This window comes from Rattus norvegicus, chromosome 8, assembly GCF_036323735.1.
Source record: "Rattus norvegicus strain BN/NHsdMcwi chromosome 8, GRCr8, whole genome shotgun sequence".
NCBI lineage: Eukaryota > Metazoa > Chordata > Mammalia > Rodentia > Muridae > Rattus > Rattus norvegicus.
The window spans coordinates 116511408-116524929 of record NC_086026.1 but is presented as its reverse complement, the minus strand read 5'-3'; the positions used below and the strand labels follow the sequence as shown (position 1 = coordinate 116524929).

At 40.8% G+C, this 13522-nt stretch overlaps 1 protein-coding gene across 15 annotated transcripts in view; it reads left to right on the top strand.

Annotated features, from left to right (window-relative positions):
• The window catches only part of Dock3 (dedicator of cyto-kinesis 3), a 351061-nt gene that overhangs the window by 257289 nt on the left and 80250 nt on the right, over window positions 1-13522 (top strand). The window lies entirely within an intron of this gene.

The window sequence follows — 13522 nt, the reverse complement described above, 5'->3', positions numbered from 1 at the left end:
TCACATGCATAATGACATCAATCTACACACAACTGAATATCAACCCTGATCATTTTACCTGGAAGTAGGAAGTGCACATGGGTCCTGGCTATTCTCTTCTGCCTCATTTCTACCAGTAGTATCAGTTTGCCCTCCCAGTGACCCAACTCTTGATACTACTTATTTGAATTAAGATTGAATACTATTTCCTTCATTGGTGGTTACTATGTATTGTTTTGTGGTACTGTTAAGTAAAAAGAGAACAATGGATAGACATATCATATGAAGATGGTTGAAAGATATCTTTAAAACCTTTGCCTGAAGGAGAACCTGAAGTCTTCTGTAGTATGATGTTTGCATTTTGACTTGAAGAGGGTCCCTGACAATGCAGCTTGGTTTTCTCTTCTGGGTAGCTCCAGGTAATAAGAAGATCCTCACTTTGAGTCTACTTCATTCTGTTTATTCCTTCTCATGTCTACTCTATATACAATAAAGATCTATAGAAGAGAAATTAAACCTTTGTTTTTTCAAATATTTTCAAGAAGCTTACATGTCTTCTAGAAATGCCCTTAAAGCTAGTATCTTTCTTTCTGTATCTGTCCCTGTCTTGCCTTGTACTTGGGTTGTCTTTCCTTAAAGTTGCTTTTTAATTGTGTTTCCCACTCTTTCTACATAGTCATAAAAGGAGAATGGTATCAAAGTTGTTCTTTTTTTCTTGTTTTCTTTTACTATCACATGTCATGTATTGTTCTTCTTGAGTACATGGTGCCATGTAACAGAGAACATGGGTGGAATGAAGTCACAGGTCTCTTTTTGCTTAGCTTGACTCTGAACATGGTTTAAACACCTGAAGCTATAAGATTTTTTTTGTCCTCCTTTGTATAATTGTTCACTAATAGTTACTTTCTCTTCTGGGTGCTAAAAGCATATATACAACCTACCTATCTGCTAAAAGTTGAGCTAAATGCAAAAGATTTTGTATGAATCCATTAATTTATTAATGGTGCTATAGAAATTTTGGAAGATTTTCCTATCCACATTAAGATATCATTATGCAGGTCTTGTTTAGAAAGCCATATTATTAAGATTCCATGGGTGCATCTTCCCTGTCTTGGATACAAGCTACTATGTCACAGCATACACCTTGGTCCTCTGGGTCTTACAATCTTCCTGTCCCTGTTCTGTGATATCCCCTGAGTCTTCGGTGTAGGGACTGTATTGTAAATGTATCCGTTCAGGTTGGGCGCCCCACAGTCAGTTGTTCTTTGTATCTTTATCAGTTGAGGATTTTTTTAATAGTCCCTATAGCCCCTTTTATGAGGGGTGAGACCTACATTTATTTATAGAAGTAAAAAGATATATTTAGACTACAGTTAGAAATTATACTGATTTAGGAAAGTGACAGTAGTTGGTTCTCCTCTAAGATCCATGAACTCTCTAGCCATGAATAGGTGGTTAGGTTTATAATACTTAGTTAGGGTTTCATTGCTATAAAGAGACACAATGAGACCCGCGGATCCCGGCCCGCAGCAGCTCTCTGCTCCCAAACCCCGTGGGAGAGAGACCTCACCGCCTGGTCAGGTGGGCACTCCTGAGGCGGCAGAGCAGAGGAGACCACCAACACTGCCCACCCCTGCCCACATCCCTGGCCCAAGAGGCAACTGTATAAGGCCTCTGGGTTCCCGTAGGGGAGGGCCCAGGAGCGGCAGGACCCCTGCGCCTGAGACACCGCCGGAACCTGAAGGAAACAGACCAGATAAACAGTTCTCTGCACCCAAATTCCGTGGGAGGGAGAGCTAAACCTTCAGAGAGGCGGACACGCCTGGGAAACCAGAAGAGACTGCACTCTGCGAACATCCAGACGCCAGAGGAAAACACCGGACGTCATCTGGAACCCTGGTGCACGGAGGCTCCCGGAAAGAGCGGCGCAGATCTTCCCGGTTGCTTCCGCCGCGGAGAGGACTTAGGCAGTACCCCACGAGCAAACTTGAGCCTTGGAACCATGGGTGGGACCAACTTTTCCCCTGCGAGAAACCTGCCTGGTGAACTCAAGACACAGGCCCACAGAAACAGCTGAAGACCTGTAGAGAGGAAAAACTACACGCCCGAAAGCAGAACACTCTGTCCCCATAACTGGCTGAAAGAAAACAGGAAAACAGGTCTACAGCACTCCTGACACACAGGCTTATAGGACAGTCTAGCCACGGTCAGAAATAGCAGAACAAAGTAACACTAGAGATAATCTGATGGCGAGAGGCAAGCGCAGGAATCCAAGCAACAGAAACCAAGACTACATGGCACTATCGGAGCCCAATTCTCCCACCATAATAAACATGGAATATCCAAACACACCAGAAAAGCAAGATCTAGTTTCAAAATCGTATTTGATCATGATGCTGGAGGACTTCAAGAAAGACGTGGAGAACTCCCTTAGAGAACAAGTAGAAGCCTACAGAGAGGAATCGCAAAAATGCCTGAAAGAATTCCAGGAAAACATAAATAAACAAGTATAAACCCATAGAGAGGAGACACAAAAATCCCTGAAAGAATTCCAGGAAAACACAATCAAACAGTTGAAGGAATTAAAAATGGAAATAGAAGCAATCAAGAAAGAACACAGGGAAACAACCCTGGACATAGAAAATCAAAAGAAAAGACAAGGAGCTGTAGATACAAGCTTCACCAACAGAATACAAGAGATGGAAGAGAGAATCTCAGGAGCAGAAGATTCCATAGAAATCATTGACTCAACTGTCAAAGATAATGTAAAGCAGAAAAAGCTACTGGTCCAAAACATACAGGAAATCCAGGACTCAATGAGAAGATCAAACCTAAGGATAATAGGTATAGAAGAGAGTGGAGACTCCCAGCTCAAAGGACCAGTAAATATCTTCAACAAAATCATAGAAGAAAACTTCCCTAACCTAAAAAAAGAGATACCCATAGGCATACAAGAAGCCTACAGAACTCCAAATAGATTGGACCAGAAAAGAAACACCTCCCGTCACATAATTGTCAAAACACCAAACGCACAAAATAAAGAAAGAGTATTAAAAGCAGTAAGGGAAAAAGGTCAAGTAACATATAAAGGCAGACCTATCAGAATCACACCAGACTTTTCGCCAGAAACTATGAAGGCCAGAAGATCCTGGACAGATGTCATACAGACCCTAAGAGAACACAACTGCCAGCCCAGGTTACTGTATCCTGCAAAACTCTCAATTAACATAGATGGAGAAACCAAGATATTCCATGACAAAACCAAATTTGCACAATATCTTTCTACAAATCCAGCACTACAAAGGATAATAAAGGGTAAAGCCCAACATAAGGAGGCAAGCTATACCCTAGAAGAAGCAAGAAACTAATCGTCTTGGCAACAAAACAAAGAGAAGAAAAGCACACAAACATAACCTCACATCCAAATATGAATATAACAGGAAGCAATAATCACTATTCCTTAATATCTCTCAACATCAATGGCCTCAACTCCCCAATAAAAAGACATAGATTAACAAACTGGATACACAATGAGGACCCTGCATTCTGCTGCCTACAGGAAACACACCTCAGAGACAAAGACAGACACTACCTCAGAGTGAAAGGCTGGAAAACAACTTTCCAAGCAAATGGTCAGAAGAAGCAAGCTGGAGTAGCCATTCTAATATCAAATAAAATCAATTTCCAACTAAAAGTCATCAAAAAAGATAAGGAAGGACACTTCATATTCATCAAAGGAAAAATCCACCAAGATGAACTCTCAATCCTCATCTTCGGTTCGTTTATATACAAGTGTGCAATTTCTAGGCTTGAAAGTAAAATGATGCTATCTGGTGCTGGATAGAGGAGCCTTATTTTTTATTATGGCAGCTTGCTATTTTTGTAACATGGTGATTTGGTTGAACACAATAAAGTACAGTAGTCACTGATCTCCCCCTCTTCCTGGATGAGTGAGGAGATGATTGAATGTTGATGTCAGCATCCTTGATCATATTCAGATGAGCTTCTGCTTCTGTTGAAAAGGATGCTGTGTTTGATTGTGGTCCGAAGCTTTGAAGCACTACTTGGCATCTCCTTCCTTGGAGGTCTCACTGTTTAAACATAACAGATTTGATAGCTTGTTGGTAAGGTGAGGTCCAGCTTGTCTCCACTAGGTCATCTTCATGTGAATCCGGTAGTTATACGGTTTTGTTTTAGGGATATTTCATTTTTTTAATAACGGTTTTAGCTGACATTCATGGAGAGAATGAATCCTTAGAACTGTGCCACTAGTGAAAGGAAATCCTGTCTAGAGTATGTTTCTTTACAAAGCTGTGTCACACCATCCTTTGGGCCCTCTGCTGGAAAAGTAGAATCAAGTCTCAAATAATGCCTTTTAAATTGTATCCTCTAGTATTGTAGATGTAGGACAGTACTGTATCATACCTCTGTGGATGTAAAATAGCTTGTACCTGCTTTATGATACGTAGTAATGACCGTGCTTTATCAGAGCTCTTTTTAATGATGTTGCTCAGAATGTTTTCTTTCCAGATGATGATTGAGAAGCTAATTTAAAAATAAAAATGGTGCCAGGTACCACAAGAGTAACAGAACTGTGCTGTTTTCTCGGGTTTTGTTTTTTTACTTTTTTTTTTAATGGAGTGTGCTGGATGTCTCTACAGTTTTGTTCAGATGACTGCAGAACCTGGAAAAGCTGTTGCTGCTGTTGATGCATAACACACTGCTATTATTGGTCTTTTTATATAAATATAAATATATATATATAGATATATAATTTGAATTTTTTGAAACTTTAGCTGTGCTGTCAACTTTGGAAAAAAGTATCCCCGTTTACTGTGTTGAGTTGGCACTGTACAGAAATTAACAGCCATATTGGTCTAGAAATGTTGAACTTAAGTTTTTTCCATTTGTACAGGGGTAACACACTGTATTAAATATGTAAGGTCTTATCTATGTGGGTTTGATTACAAAAACTAATAAAGTATTCTCTAAGTTAAAAAAAAAAAAGAGACACAATGACCAGGGCAACTCTCATTTTATCGGAGCTGGCTTACAGTTTCAGAGGTTCAGTTCATGATCACCGTGGGGGAAAACATGGCAATGCCTTGGCAGACATGGAACTGGAAGAGTTGAAAGTTGTACATCTTGATCTCAAGGAACCAGGAGGAGACTGTCTTCTCCAGGCAGCCAGAAGGAGGGTCTGGATCACACTGGGTGGAACTTGAGCACTAGGAGACCTCAAAGTCCACCCCCTTAGTGACACGCTTTTTTCAACAAGGCCACACCTATTCCAAAAAGGCCATTTAAAAGGTACTCTTAATAGTACTACTCCCGGAGAGAGAGACCCAACCGCCTGGTCAGGTGGGCACTCCTGAGGCTGCAGAGCGGAAGAGACCACCAACACTGCTCACCCCTGCCCACATCCCTGGCCCAAGAGGAAACTGTATAAGTCCTCTGGGCTCCCGTGGGGGAGGGCCCAGGAGCGGCAGGACACCTGCCTGAGACACTGCCGGAACCTGAAAGAAACAGACCGGATAAACAGTTCTCTGCACCCAAATCCCGTGGGAGGGAGAGCTAAACCTTCAGAGAGTCAGACAAGCCTGGGAAACCAGAAGAGACTGCTCCCTGCACACACATCTCGGCCGCCAGAGGAAAAAGCCAAAGACCATCTGGAACCCTGGTGCACTGAAGCTCCCGGAAGGGGCGGCACAGGTCTTCCTGGTTGCTGCCGCTGCAGAGAGCCCCTGGGCAGCACCCCACGAGTGAACTTGAGCCTCAGGACCACAGGTAAAACCAAATTTTCTGCTGCAAGAAAGCTGCCTGGTGAACTCAAGACACAGGCCCACAGGAACAACTGAAGACCTGTAGAGAGGAAAAACTACACGCCCGAAAGCAGAACACTCTGTCCCCATAACTGACTGAAAGAGAGGAAAACAGGTCTACAGCACACCTGACACACAGGCTTATTGGACAGTCTAGCCACTGTCAGAAATAGCAGAACAAAGTAACACTAGAGATAATCTGATGGCGAGAGGCAAGCGCAGGAACCCAAGCAACAGAAACCAAGACTACATGCCATCATCGGAGCCCAATTCCCCCACCAAAACAAACATGGAATATCCAAACACACCAGAAAAGCAAGATCTAGTTTCAAAATCATATTTGATCATGATGCTGGAGGACTTCAAGAAAGACATGAACACACTTAGGGAAACACAGGAAAACGTTAATAAACAAGTAGAAGCCTACAGAGAGGAATCGCAAAAATCCCTGAAAGAATTCCAGGAAAACACAATCAAACAGTTGAAGGAATTAAAAATGGAAATAGAAGCAATCAAGAAAGAACACATGGAAACAACCCTGGATATAGAAAACCAAAAGAAGAGACAAGGAGCTGTAGATACAAGCTTCACCAACAGAATACAAGAGATGGAAGAGAGAATCTCAGGAGCAGAAGATTCCATAGAAATCATTGACTCAACTGTCAAAGATAATGTAAAGCGGAAAAAGCTACTGGTCCAAAACATACAGGAAATCCAGGACTCAATGAGAAGATCAAACCTAAGGATAATAGGTATAGAAGAGAGTGAAGACTCCCAGCTCAAAGGACCAGTAAATATCTTCAACAAAATCATAGAAGAAAACTTCCCTAACCTAAAAAAATAGATACCCATAGACATACAAGAAGCCTACAGAACTCCAAATAGATTGGACCAGAAAAGAAACACCTCCCGTCACATAATTGTCAAAACACCAAACGCACAAAATAAAGAAAGAATATTAAAAGCAGTAAGGGAAAAAGGTCAAGTAACATATAAAGGGAGACCTATCAGAATCACACCAGACTTCTCGCCAGAAACTATGAAGGCCAGAAGATCCTGGACTGATGTCATACAGACCCTAAGAGAACACAAATGCCAGCCCAGGTTACTGTATCCAGCAAAACTCTCAATTAACATTGATGGAGAAACCAAGATATTCCATGACAAAACCAAATTTACACAATATCTTTCTACAAATCCAGCACTACAAAGGATAATAAATGGTAAAGCCCAACATAAGGAGGCAAGCTATACCCTAGAAGAAGCAAGAAACTAATCGACTTGGCAACAAAACAAAGAGAATGAAAGCACACAAACATAACCTCACATCCAAATATGAATATAAAGGGAAACAATAATCACTATTCCTTAATATCTCTCAACATCAATGGCCTCAACTCCCCAATAAAAAGACATAGATTAACAAACTGGATACGCAACGAGGACCCTGCATTCTGCTGCCTACAGGAAACACACCTCAGAGACAAAGACAGACACTACCTCAGAGTGAAAGGCTGGAAAACAACTTTCCAAGCAAATGGTCAGAAGAAGCAAGCTGGAGTAGCCATTCTAATACCAAATAAAATCAATTTCCAACTAAAAGTCATCAAAAAAGATAAGGAAGGACACTTCATATTCATCAAAGGAAAAATCCACCAAGATGAACTCTCAATCCTAAATATCTATGCCCCAAATACAAGGGCACCTACATATGTAAAAGAAACCTTACTAAAGCTCAAAACACACATTGCACCTCACACAATAATAGTGGGAGATTTCAACACCCCACTCTCATCAATGGACAGATCATGGAAACAGAAATTAAACAGTGATGTCGACAGACTAAGTGAAGTCATGAGCCAAATGGACTTAACGGATATTTATAGAACATTCTATCCTAAAGCAAAAGGATATACCTTCTTCTCAGCTCCTCATGGTACTTTCTCCAAAATTGACCAGATAATTGGTCAAAAAACGGGCCTCAACAGGTACAGAAAGATAGAAATAATCCCATGCGTGCTATCGGACCACCACGGCCTAAAACTGGTCTTCAATAACAATAAGGGAAGAATGCCCACATATACGTGGAAATTGAACAATGCTCTACTCAATGATAACCTGGTCAAGGAAGAAATAAAGAAAGAAATTAAAAACTTTTTAGAATTTAATGAAAATTAAGATACAACATACTCAAACTTATGGGACACAATGAAAGCTGTGCTAAGAGGAAAACTCATAGCGCTGAGTGCCTGCAGAAAGAAACAGGAAAGAGCATATGTCAGCAGCTTGACAGCACACCTAAAAGCTCTAGAACAAAAAGTAGCAAATACACCCAGGAGGAGCAGAAGGCAGGAAATAATCAAACTCAGAGCTGAAATCAACCAAGTAGAAACAAAAAGGACCATAGAAAGAATCAACAGAACCAAAAGTTGGTTCTTTCAGAAAATCAACAAGATAGATAAACCCTTAGCCAGACTAACGAGAGGACACAGAGAGTGCGTCCAAATTAACAAAATCAGAAATGAAAAGGGAGACATAACTACAGATTCAGAGGAAATTCAAAAAATCATCAGATCTTACTATAAAAACCTATATTCCACAAAATTTGAAAATCTTCAGTAAATGGACAATTTCCTAGACAGATACCAGGTATCGAAGTTAAATCAGGAACAGATAAACCAGTTAAACAACCCCATAACTCCTAAGGAAATAGAAGCAGTCATTAAAGGTCTCCCAACCAAAAAGAGTCCAGGTCCAGACGGGTTTAGTGCAGAATTCTATCAAACCTTCATAGAAGACCTCATACCAATATTATCCAAACTATTCCACAAAATTGAAACAGATGGAGCCCTACCGAATTCCTTCTACGAAGCCACAATTACTCTTATACCTAAACCACACAAAGACCCAACAAAGAAAGAGAACTTCAGACCAATTTACCTTATGAATATGGACGCAAAAATACTCAATAAAATTCTGGCAAACCGAATCCAAGAGCACATCAAAACAATCATCCACCATGATCAAGTAGGCTTCATCCCACGCATGCAGGGATGGTTTAATATACGGAAAACCATCAACGTGATCCATTATATAAACAATCTGAAAGAACAGAACCACATGATCATTTCATTAGATGCTGAGAAAGCATTTGACAAAATTCAACACCCCTTCATGATAAAAGTCCTGGAAAGAATAGGAATTCAAGGCCCATACCTAAACATAGTAAAAGCCATATACAGCAAACCAGTTGCTAACATTAAACTAAATGGAGAGAAACTTGAAGCAATCCCACTAAAATCAGGGACTAGACAAGGCTGCCCACTCTCTCCCTACTTATTCAATATAGTTCTTGAAGTTCTAGCCAGAGCAATCAGACAACAAAAGGAGATCAAAGGGATACAGATCAGAAAAGAAGAGGTCAAAATAACACTATGTGCAGATGACATGATAGTATATTTAAGTGATCCCAAAAGTTCCACCAGAGAACTACTAAAGCTGATAAACAACTTCAGCAAAGTGGCTGGGTATAAAATTAACTCAAATAAATCAGTTGCCTTCTTCTATACAAAAGAGAAACAAGCCGAGAAAGAAATTAGGGAAACGACACCCTTCATAATAGACCCAAATAATATAAAGTACCTCGGTGTGACTTTAACCAAGCAAGTAAAAGATCTGTACAATAAGAACTTCAAGACACTGAAGAAAGAAACGGAAGAAGACCTCGGAAGATGGAAAGATCTCCCATGCTCATGGATTGGCAGGATTAATATAGTAAAAATGGCCATTTTACCAAAAGCAATCTACAGATTCAATGCAATCCCCATCAAAATACCAATCCAATTCTTCAAAGAGTTAGACAGAACAATTTGCAAATTCATCTGGAATAACAGAAAACCCAGGATAGCTAAAGCTATCCTCACCAATAAAAGGACTTCAGGGGGAATCACTATCCCTGAACTCAAGCAGTATTACAGAGCAATAGTGATAAAAACTGCATGGTATTGGTACAGAGACAGACAGATAGACCAATGGAATAGAATTGAAGACCCAGAAATGAACCCACACACCTATGGTCACTTGATTTTTGACAAAGGAGCCAAAACCATCCAATGGAAAAAAGATAGCATTTTCAGCAAATGGTGCTGGTTCAACTGGAGGGCAACATGTAGAAGAATGCAGATCGATCCATGCTTATCACCCTGTACAAAGCTTAAGTCCAAGTGGATCAAGGACCTCCACATCAAACCAGACACACTCAAACTAATAGAAGAAAAACTAGGGAAGCATCTGGAACACATGGGCACTGGAAAAAATTTCCTGAACAAAACACCAATGGCTTATGCTCTAAGATCAAGAATCGACAAATGGGATCTCATAAAACTGCAAAGCTTCTGTAAGGCAAAGGACACTGTGGTTAGGACAAAATGGCAACCAACAGATTGGGAAAAGATCTTTACCAATCCTACAACAGATAGAGGCCTTATATCCAAAATATACAAAGAACTCAAGAAGTTAGACCGCAAGGAAACAAATAACCCTATTAAAAAATGGGGTTCAGAGCTAAACAAAGAATTCACAGCTGAGGAATGCCGAATGGCTGAGAAACACCTAAAGAAATGTTCAACATCTTTAGTCATAAGGGAAATGGAAATCAAAACAACCCTGAGGTTTCACCTCACACCAGTGCGATTGGCTAAGATCAAAAACTCAGGTGACAGCAGATGCTGGCGAGGATGTGGAGAAAGAGGAACACTCCTCCATTGTTGGTGGGATTGCAGACTGGTACAACCATTCTGGAAATCAGTCTGGAGGTTCCTCAGAAAATTGGACATTGAACTGCCTGAGGATCCAGCTATACCTCTCTTGGGCATATACCCAAAAGACGCCTCAACATATAAAAGAGACACGTGCTCCACTATGTTCATCGCAGCCTTATTTACAATAGCCAGAAAATGGAAAGAACCCAGATGCCCTTCAACAGAGGAATGGATACAGAAAATGTGGTACATCTACACAATGGAATATTACTCAGCTATCAAAAAGAACGAGTTTATGAAATTCGTAGGCAAATGGTTGGAACTGGAAAATATCATCCTGAGTGAGCTAACCCACTCACAGAAAGACATACATGGTATGCACTCATTGATAAGTGGCTATTAGCCCAAATGCTTGAATTACCCTAGATCCCTAGAACAAATGAAACTCAAGACGGATGATCAAAATGTGAATGCTTCACTCCTTCTTTAAATGAGGAAAAAGAATACCCTTGGCAGGGAAGGGAGAGGCAAAGATTAAAACAGAGACTGAAGGAACACCCATTCAGAGCCTGCCCCACATGTGGCCCATACATATACAGCCACCCAATGAGACAAGATGGATGAAGCAAAGAAGTGCAGACCGACAGGAGCCGGATGTAGATCGCTCCTGAGAGACACAGCCAGAATACAGCAAATACAGAGGCGAATGCCAGCAGCAAACCACTGAACTGAAAATAGGTCCCCTATTGAAGGAATCAGAGAAAGAACTGGAAGAGCTTGAAGGTGCTCGAGACCCCAAAAGTACAACAATGCCAAGCAACCAGAGCTTCCAGGGACTAAGCCACTACCTAAAGACTATACATGGACTGACCCTGGACTCTGACCCCATAGGTAGCAATGAATATCCTAGTAAGAGCACCAGTGGAAGGGGAAGCCCTGGGTCCTGCTAAGACTGAACCCCCAGTGAACTAGTCTATGGGGGGAGGGTGGCAATGGGAGGAGGGTTGGGAGGGGAACACCCATAAGGAAGGGGAGGGGGGAGGGGGATGTTTGCCCGGAAACCGGGAAAGGGAATAACACTCGAAATGTATATAAGAAATACTCAAGTTAATAAAAAAAAATAAATAAAAAAAAATAGTACTACTCCCCATGAGCCAAGCATTCAAATACACTCGTGTCTAAGAAGGGCAAAGTTACTCACACCACAAGTACAGAGCATGAATTCCCCCTGTTGAGTGGGCCTTAAGTCTAATTAAACAGCTGTTGGTTGCTCCTCAGAAGGACCACTTTGCACCAATGGGAATATCTTGCTGGGATAATCATTGTTGTGGTTCGTAGACTTTAAAGTTGGATGAGACTATTGATTGATTGCTTTTCTTCTTTTACAGCTTACATAGCACCTATGAGGGTTAGTCTCAAGGAGATGGCTTCCAGGTCAATTCCAGCTTGTGCCTTCAATTCTTTTGTCTGAAGTTTGTGGTGTCTTCAACAAACTTCAAATTCTGGGAGGCAGCCAAGGCCAATGGCATTAGCTTGTACTGTTTTGAGTGTTTCTTGGATTTCCTTACCTACAACTTGAAGGGACTTTTCTCTTGCTTTGACACTGAAGGTTTTATTAGCTAATTTATGGCTGTGAGGGAGAGCACCGTGTAGGATATCTTAGTTACTTTTGTATTGCTGTGAAAAGATCATGATCATGGCAATTCTTATCAGGAGAAAGCATTTAATTGGAGGCTTGCTTACAGTTTCAGAGGTTTAGTCCATTATCATCACAAGCAAGCATGGTGGAGATGGTGCTGGAGAAGTAGTTGAGAGCTATATCCTGATCCACAAGCAGAGAGAGATTGGGGGTGTAGGAGGGAGGAGAGGAGAAGAGGGAGGAGAGGGAGACTGGAATTGGCATAGACTTTTGAAACTCTTTAGTGACACACTTCCTCCAACATGGCTGCACCTCCTTATCCTTCTAATCCTTTCAAATAGGGCTGCTGGCTGGTGACTAAGCATTCAAATATATGAGCCTATGGGAGCCATTCTTATTCAAACCACCACATGGCATAACTCTATTAAATACACATGCTGGCATATATATATATATATATATATATATATATATATATACACACACATATATACACACATACATATATATGTGTGTGTATGTATGTATACACACACATATGCATGTATGTGTGTGAGTGTTTAAGTAAACACAAAATATTATTACACTTTGGCAAATATCCTTAGTCTCATTTATCTTTCTTCCCTTCTCCTTCTCCTCTGCAGTTAAAGTCTTCTTCCCCATTTTTCCCCATTTCTTTTTCATAGCACCAGTGTCCTACTACCCTTTGCTGTTAAGAGACCATGACCAAGACAATTCTTATAAAAGAAAATATTTATAAAAAGTTATCCCCCTCATAGTGTTTTTCCTAGTTTTTGGTTACTCCCAAGCTACATACTAACATCTAAGTATTCAGAATTAGGTCTTTGTCTATCTGAGTCTGGGTTACCTCACTCAGTATATTTTCTAATTCCATCCATGTACCTGCAAATTTCACTATTCTTTACAGCTCATTAGTATTCTATTGTGTATACATACCACGTTTTCATTACCCATTCATCAATTAAAAGACGTTCAAGTTGTTTCCATTCTCAAGATTATTGCAAGTAGAGTGGCAATAAAATGACTGAGTAAGCATCTTTCAAATAGGCTAGGAGTGTGGCTTTTGACAAGGGGTTCCACAAATGGAGCCTACTTTCCTTTTTTTTTTTTTTTTTTTTTTTGGTTCTTTTTTTCGGAGCTGCGGACCGAACCCAGGGCCTTGCGCTTCCTAGGTAAGCGCTCTACCACTGAGCTAAATCCCCAGCCCCGGAGCCTACTTTCTACTGCTGAGCTGTGTCACTTCCTTAGCAGGGAGGAATTTGGCACAGTGAATCTTCTTGGTGATAAAACAGTTGTAATAG